Source organism: Lissotriton helveticus, chromosome 2_1 (assembly GCF_964261635.1).
Source record: "Lissotriton helveticus chromosome 2_1, aLisHel1.1, whole genome shotgun sequence".
NCBI lineage: Eukaryota > Metazoa > Chordata > Amphibia > Caudata > Salamandridae > Lissotriton > Lissotriton helveticus.
In genome coordinates, this window is record NC_136059.1 from 164356603 (window position 1) to 164365570 (window position 8968).

Below are 8968 nucleotides of genomic sequence, written 5' to 3' on the forward strand. Positions count from 1 at the left end.
TGTTTAGATTAGTTCTTACCCTGAGGATGATGTGAGGGTGTTGATGACACGGGTCATCAAAGGGGGGAACTGAGAGAGCGCCATTTAAAATGAAATTTGTAGGGGTGCAGCATATGTACAAGTAGTCAGCACCCGCATATGTAGAGGCCTGTTAATCATGTTTAGATGCAATGTATGAGAGAGTACTAAAGTAAATTGGTATCAGAAAATGTGCAGAGCCAACGTTACAAAGTGCAATCCATGCTTGCTGAAAATAGATGCTTTTAAACTGAAACCTTCTTCTTAAGCAACGTGTGTTTAGCAATGCAATTGAACTTGAGATCCGCTTTATATGAAACGTAACGGTCCACATATATATATATATATATATAATGATTTGCTTAAAGTAGAAAATGCATTTGCTGTTTAAGGTTGGAGGCCTAGCGAACTGAGAAGGAGGAATGCAATGTAAAGCGTTGGGCCTATAAAACAAGCAGTGGTTTAGTTCCTTTGGATTTGGTGTAGGCCTGTTGGAGAATGCCTAGCTTGACATTTAATGGTAGAAATGATTTATAACTGACCTTTATAAAATGTTGCAATATCCGTAGACTGTGAGCTGCTTACGTGTATTCCTTTGCAGGCGCCTCATCGAGCAGATAATAGAGTAGAAGGGCCCATTGTGTGTGTATGTTAGGATTCTAGACCTAGACATGGAGGAGTAGACCCGGAATTCAAGGAGGCAACTTGAAAGGATGAAGAGCCTGAGACCCAAGGACGGCTGGACAGACAAGGATGGATCCGCACCATATGGAATTTTACAGAACCCAACACCTTCTAGAGGGGCGTTCCTATAGGCGTGTCATTAACATTGTGGGGTTTCGTATTAGGGACAGCACCCCGAGGGTGGAGACAGAGCAGATGGCTGAGGAGCTAGAGAGAGCGGTCGCATGGGCAAGGAGCTTAGCAGCGATGATGGAAATTCTAGTCTAAGAGAGAAGGTGGCGAACTTCTTAGGAAGTCACCACGGCTGACACCTTTTGGTTAGGTTGGGCTATTGTTGAGTAGGGATGTCATCTAGCATAGAGTAGGGACAGACTAATCTGAATTAATGTCTTATATCCTGATGAGTACCAGAACTCAAGTTATAGCTATTCTGTTTAGTTTAATGATTCTGGAGTTGATTCTCGTTCTGTTCATTAGTCGCTTGAGACTTTTCCGAAGGATTATGTTTGTATTAGTGCCGGTTTACCTTTTGAACCTCTTGCTGAGGTGCCTGTATCTTCAGTTATTTTTGGTTATGTAATAAACCTTTTAAACTCAGTCTTTAGTCAGTGGTTCTTTGGGGAAAGTAATTTGGCCTGTTGGAAATCGAACTGTTTAGTGTGATTAGATTACCTATTTTCTCTATGACAGGTAAAAAGGTCCAGTCGACCTGTGACGGGATTCTGGAGAATGGTAAGCAGACTCTAGAGGTAAAATCCCGCCTTTTCAGGTCACTGAGAATCATTGGGCCGGCGCCCACCAGTATTTTGTGTGTGACACAGAATGCTTTGAACCGGATTCTCTGCTCAATGGGCAGCCAATGGAGTTGGCGTAACGCACCTGAAACAGAGCTGTGCTTCGGTAGTGCAAGTAGAGTGCGAGCCACCACATTCATGCTGCGCTGGAGCCTTTTGGTCACGGATTTATTATTGCCAAGCAGAAGACTGTTGCACTAGTCCAGCCTGGCCAAAATCATGTCTTGAACTACTAGCTGTTGATTGTGGGAGGTCAAACAAGTCCAAAATAGGTTTGAGGCCATGAAGTGTGCTGATTCAGGTCCCTGGCAGAGACTTAGTGTGCGTCTCAAAGGATAGGGCACTGTACACCCCGATGCGGTCACAGATGGGAGTCTCTGCCGAATAGAAGGATCTCAGTTTTAGACGCGTTAAGCTGGAGACAATATGCCTCCATCCAGCCTGCTATAGCGGACAAATCCTCCTGGAATTGGACTGCATCCTGGCTAGGGTCCCTAGTGCACAAAAAGACCAGCTGCGTATCATCTGCATGATACCAAAGATATGTTGCAGGCTTTGGCCAGCAGGGCCAATGGCCGAACATAAATATTGAAAATGGTCGGGCTCAATGTGACCCCTGGGGGAGCCCACAGCACAGAGGGTGAACCTGAGAGTGAAAGGGAGGAGAGATAACCTGAAAAGACCTATTACACAGGAAGGATACAAACCAATCAAGAGCACTACCCTTGATACCCATCTCCTGCAGCCGACGAATCAGGATGTTATGTGAAACCGTATCAAAGGCGGCGCTGAGATCATATTTCCGTCATCCATGGAGGCTCTAAGTTGCTCCATTACTGCTAATAGGGCTGACTCTGTGCTATGCCTCGGATGGAAGCCATTTTGAGACGGATCCAAAAAGGATTAAGACTCTAGGTACTGCGTCATAAAGCAGTTCACAAAGGATTCGCTAGGAACAGTAGCAGAGAAATCGGGCGATAGTTCTCCGGCCTGAAATGCGTCTAGAGAAGGTTTCTTTAGAAGGGGAATAACCTCAGCATGTTTACAAGCTTGAAGGATCTCAGCATTGAAGAGGCAAAGGTTAATAAGATCCCGACAACTGGGATGAAGGCAGTTCTGATGTTTAACAAAAAGTTCTGGTTTAAGAGGGTCATCAGGGGATCCTGATTTTATCTTGATGACCAACGCCTTGAGGCGTTTTTTACTGGTGGAACGCTGCTCTTTGTCTCGCCTTAGGGGGTGGTTTCAATTTCAAGGCGACTGTCCCTGTTACAAGTGCCTTTAGGCTTAAATTAATTTATAGCTTGTCCTGGCACTCTTTAATTTACATGGAATGGTACCCGTCGCCTCTTGCTGGCCCGCGCCGCTCTGGTTTCCCTTTAAGCATATCTGCGATATGCTCCTCTCTGAGAGCGCTACCCATTGTCGTGTTGCTCTTGCTTCCGCCCCCTCCCATTGTCCGTGTACAGCACCTCCCTCGTTAATCTACATAGTCATACTAAAAAAAAAAAATCCAGTACTTGTATAGCGCAAGAATCGACCTCCGAAGGGGTATCTCGGCGCTGGGGGCCGTTGGGAAGATTAAGCGAGCTATTGCCCAGAGTCGCATGGTGCTGGGTACACCCCTGACGCCGGAGCCAGGGATCAAACAGTGATCCCCCGCGTCCAGTGTCAGTCGACCTGGCTGCGGCGCCACACTTCTTCCCAATGTGCTGAGTAAGTGTAGTTTGGGAGCGAATGTGTGGCGTTAGTATGGAGCAAGCTCTTCAAGGCGGTGGGGCCAAGTGACTGTGGGAAAGTAGTGAGGGTGGCGGGACGGGAGGAATACAATAAACCAGAGTACTCTGGTTTAATCTGCTCGCACCCCAACATCCACATACGTTGAGTTTACATGCATGCACATATAAAAGGGGGCATTTTGCAACGCAATAAGAAGCACGAGAAAGTTCCAAGCAGTTTGTCATGAATCAGTCTGCATAACCCAATATATAGTAATTGTACAGCTTTTCACCACCTAGCAGACAATACATTGGATAAGTAGTAGTATTTACTTTATTCGATAAAGTTTCATCATAAAAGTATACAATTTATACAGTACATTAAAAAGATAAAAGAGTAGGAGATCATCATTCATGTATATTCAACCATCCTCATATACTACTCAGTTTAAATTATCGAAAATCGAGCTCAAACCTGTCACATAAAAATCGTGAGGGGTACTTCCTGCCATAGGGCTGTCCAATGGTTAGGCTAGAGGGGGTAAGCTTGCCCTTCCTGTACGAGTCTGCCATGCACTACCCAAAAATTTAGCTACCCCACACACCATAGCAGTAGAAGACGTGTCAGTGCGGAGAACACGTAGGGCCATTTTATGACATCTAAAGCCCAACCCCATACATAGTGGTTTTAACCATGTTTTCCTAGCAACCCTATAAGCCGGGCAGGCAAACAAAAGGTGCGCTACTGACTCGTTGGGGCTGCACAACCAGGGCAGGATTTAGTAAGAGCATCTTTGCTTTTCCACCCAGAAGAAAAGTCATTTACCGGCAAAGTCCCGTGCCTGAATTTCAGGTAAAGTGCTCTATCCAGGGGTTTCTCTATAAAGTCGAGAAAGGGTTCAATTTTTCTAGTCCATTTGAACTCCAGAAATCGCTGGGAGAGGGGCCCCCCATCACTCCTGCGTATGCCCATCTCCTGTATCCAGTCCCAATAGAGTTTTTTAATCACTGCCTTGGGAGGGGGGGTTTGGCTCAGCCATGATTCACTTATGCCCAGTTGCACAACCAGCTGTTTCAGGTTGCACAACCACTTGATTTTATTAGCTGTGTTAAGCAGGATGAGTTCATCAAGGGCTGCAGCATACTTGTGTAGCTCCTGGGTCCTTCTTAGTCGCACCCAGAAAAGTAATGGGCGCAAACGTACTATGTCTTTAAGGGTACGCCGACCCAGATCTAGGCGTAGAGGGATCAACGGGGTGGAAACTGGAAGGGCCACCAGATCTCGCATAAACTTGTTTTCTGCTGTGGCTAGCTCCGTGACGTTCTCGAACCCCCATAGCTCAGATCCGTAGAAGGCTGCCGGTAATACTTGGCCGTCATATATTGCGAGTGTCGGTGCCACAGGTTTACTCATCGACTCCCGCTGTTCCCTTAATACCACCCCTGCGACTCTTTTGTGATTTATTAACATTTTAGCCAGGTGATCTTTCCATTTCATCCGGCTGTTTACCCTAACACCCAGATAGTCAAAGGAGTCGACCAACTCCAGGGGGCCGCCATTAAGTAAAAAATTGTTCCTAAATCTCTTGGAGGGTGAAATGGCCATAAGCTTTGTTTTAGAGGTGTTGATGGTAAGGCCTCTATCAGTGTAAAACTCACTAAAGCGATCCAGGAGTTTTTGGAGACCTATGGGGGATTTAGAGATCAAGATGGTATCATCCGCGAAGAGTAGGGTAGGTATTTTTTCCCCCGCCAGGGATGGTGCATCCGCCGCTTCCTCCCTCGGATGATCCACCACACCATTCACAAAGAGGGAGAACAGTGTCGGAGCCATGACACATCCCTGGCGGACTCCACTCCTCACGGGCACCTTCTCTGTCAGTTGCCCCTGGGTGCCCCATCTGATCCTCGCATAATTCCCCTCATGTAGCTTTACAACAAAACCCAGAAGAGACTTTGGGAAACCCATCTTCTCCAGGATATCCCAGAGCCTTGCTCGTGGTACCAGGTCGAACGCTGTCTTGAGATCTATGAATGCCAAATATAAACTACCGTTGTTAATGGTCACTGCCTTCCAATAGATCGCAAAAAAACGGAAGACCTGGTCCATTGTGCCCACCTTCAGGCGGAATCCTGCTTGGAAGTGGGTGAGGACATGCTCTTCTTCCATCCAGACACCTACCCTTGAAATGATGACCCTGCCAACCACCTTCTGGATCACGTCAATCAGACTGATCGGCCTGTAATTGGCGGGGTCATCTCTGGGGCCCTTTTTGTAAACTGTTACCACCTCTGCTCCCTTCCAAGAGTCTGGCACAGGATAACCCTTGGAGATCAAATTCATTACTATGGCAATAAGTCTGGCCCAGGCATCAGGATCATTCAGGAGTAAATCTCCCGGTATCCCATCCTGGCCGGCTGCCTTCCTAGGGGTCAGATGTTTAATAGCCAGAATTACTTCGGAGGGCAGAAATGGTTCTTCAAACCCCAGTTGAGGTTGAGTCCTAGCGTCTGGATCGGGGGGAGGTGAGCCCGATGCTTCGCTCCCACCATACAAGGCAGAAAAAGGGGAGTGCCATTGATGTTCCGTTATATGGTTGGCGATAGGTGGTATACTTTGCTGCCTAGCCTTATTAATCAAATCCCAGAACAGCCTGGCGTTCTTCTTATTGGCTGCAGATTTAAGGTCCTGCCAGTGTTGTTCCTCCCACTCTCGTTTGGCCAACACTAACTCCCTCGCATAGTCCTTCCTAGCCGCTCTAACTAGTGAGGGATCCTTTTGGAGCAGGGCGACTGTTAGCTCCTTCCGTTTCGCCTTGCACTCAACCGAATACCACGGGTTACTGGTTGTAGCTGGTTTATTGTTCTCTCTACCCCTTTTGACCTGGACTACAAAGTATTGCCCTACCTCCTCTATCATGTTCTTGTAAGCTGAGGAGAAGGCCAACCCCGGGTCACTAACACTTCCCAGTTCAAGGTTCTCCAGCTCTGATGTTAGTTCTGCTACATGGTCCCCAATCCTCTCCAGGTTCCCTTCCTGGAACTGCACCTTATCCCATTTCAACCTGCGGTTGCCATTGTAAGGGATGACTTCATTAGTTGTCCTCACAGGGGCTTTTTTTCCGCTTCTCTTTAATTCACCCCACCTTAACTTCGCGCATAAGGGGTTGTGGTCGCTATCCTGCGAAGGCACGACCTCCATATCTAATAGGTCACGCCACAATGTGACGTCCAGTAAGATATAATCTATTCTGGACGGGCCATTAAGCCGATTAAAGGTCATTGCTCCTGCACGATCAGAGATTGTCCTACCATTTAATGCTCTTAAATTAAATCCCATGGTCAGGGCATTGATCTGAATTGCCCTTGCTGACCAGTTTCTAATTGGGGCTAATGAGAGGGCAGGGATAGACCATCTAGAGTCCTCCTCCTCTATACCCAGAGGATCCTCCCTAGATAGGTTCGAATGTACAATTAAAATCCCCTCCCACTATGATTTTAGAGTTTGGGGGGCATATGGCTAAAACCTGCTCTAGGATTGTCACTGTACATCGGCTTGTATCCCCCGTAATCCATCTAGAATAGATGTTAAAGAGGTTTTTCCTGCTCCCCTTAATATGCCCTGCAAATGAAATATGTAGGATATCACTAGTCGCTACTTCATGGATAGTAATGTCCCAATTCAATTCAATTTTTACCCAGATATGAAGTCCACCCGCCGGTCTGCCCCTACCACTGCTTAATGCTGGCACAAAAAAAGTAGTGTAGCCAGATTTATGCACTGGGAGTAGACTCCAAGTTTCTTGGAACATGCATACATCAAACTTCTCGATGAACGCGTTCCAATCGGGTAAAACCATTTTTTTTGTGACCCAGCCACGTTCCAGGATATCAGATTAATCACCTTGTGGCCTATAACAGATATGTCGGTGGTTACTCCCTTGTCCCCAGTCTGCACACTGGGAATTGGGTCACTAACTTCCTCTAAGGGGTTGGTTGATCTTCGGGTTGGGTTGGTTTCACCGATATCCCCCTGGGGCTTTAGTTCTGAGATAACTACATTACTACTGTTATCAAGGCAGTTGGCACCTATAAGATTCTCTTGTCCAGTCCCACAGTTTGTCGCAGATGTAGGGACCTTATTTTCCCAATTTAAAATACTTGGTGGTATTGTATGTCAATCCACCATGTCCAGGCAGCTAAACCTATTCCCAATCGGGAAGCCACCCCAATTGTCCCTAAAATCTGGCTCTATGGATTGCTGCTCCCTCCAAGGCTCCCAATTCCTGCCCCAATTTTGATTCCCTACTCTGTGCCAATTTTTTAATTTCTCTAGGATCCCGGGTGGACCCTCTCATTGAAGGGTAGAAAAAGGAGAGTCGTCTGGTGGCTATGCCCTCAAACCTGTCCTGTGTGTCTCTTGAATAGACTTGGGCGGCGGTGTGTGGATCCGCAAAGTTGATCAACACACAGTCTCCCTGAATAGTTTTCCTCTGGTACCCCAGCCATGCCACCCTCCCCACTGTCAGGATCTTACCTACACGGTGTGGGGGCAGGGGTCGATTTTGGTTGAGCCAGTGTCGGACCTTATTAAATAGCGACCAGTTGGCTTCCTCCTGATATTCCTCCAGTTCAGGGACCCCTGTCATGACCACCACAAACGGTGTAGCCTCCGGGGGGAGGTTCACCACTCTTCCTCTGGTGGCTACTTCACCAGTTTTTTTCTCCTTTGACTGTGTGGGGTATTCCCTGGGTAGTGTGGATCCTGCACAGGGAAGGACGGGACCTATATTTGTTACACCTTCATTTACAACCTTTTTTTCGACAACCAGGGCCTTTTTGGTATTGATATTTGTCGCTAGAGGTTCCGGATTTTTGAGAACTTGTATTGTGGTCTTGTTAGGATTAGGCTTATTACTCCCCGTATTTTGGGCCCCAGGTGTTTTTTGGTTATGAGGCTTTGTACAGAGCTCGGCTAATTTCTTCTCTATGTGAGTTAATCTTTTCTCAATAGGAGAGAGGTAGCGTTTAAAGAGTTCCTCTACCTTCATTAAAAGTTGGGTGTCAGCCATTTCCCCACTGTTCCCAACCGGGCTAGTTGGGCCCTCTACATTCCTTGTATTCTCGGGCTCTATTATAACGTCACTGGCCTGGGGGTCGTGATTTGCATTTTGTTTTAGGGTAGCGGCCTCACTAGTCTTTTTCTGGTGTCGTCCCCTTCTCTTCACTTTATTATGTTTGTGTCGTTTAGGAATGGCACCCTCCTTCCTGCCTCTCAGTGTGGTAGTACTTGTGTCTTCCTGGGAGGTATTAATAACTAGGTCCGGGGTGTTTTCCAGATCAGTATTTGATTCAGAGGCACAAGATAGGTGAGAAACTGAGAGGTCTACTGTGTTGGGTAGGCTACTGTTGTTAGAGTCTCTCCTGCAGCTTTTTTACTCCTGGTCTCTCTGGTAGACATTATTTAAGGACCGGGCAGCAAGCTATGTAGTAATCCCAGACAACTACAAATATGTGCATAAACAGAGTACTCACAAGAAGGCCGTATAATGGATATAAGAGGGGTGGCCCGACCCGGGCTTATCCGGTCTTGAACGGGCTTAAACGGGCCCGCCCTTGGCCAGGGCTTTCCCCGGCGCTGCCCGCGAGCGTCCCGGAGATGACAAGCTGGTAATATCCGGTAGGGTGGGGGCGGGGCTGTGCGCGCTGCTGACTTTCGGGACTACGAGTCCCACGCGCTGATGTCCACATGCC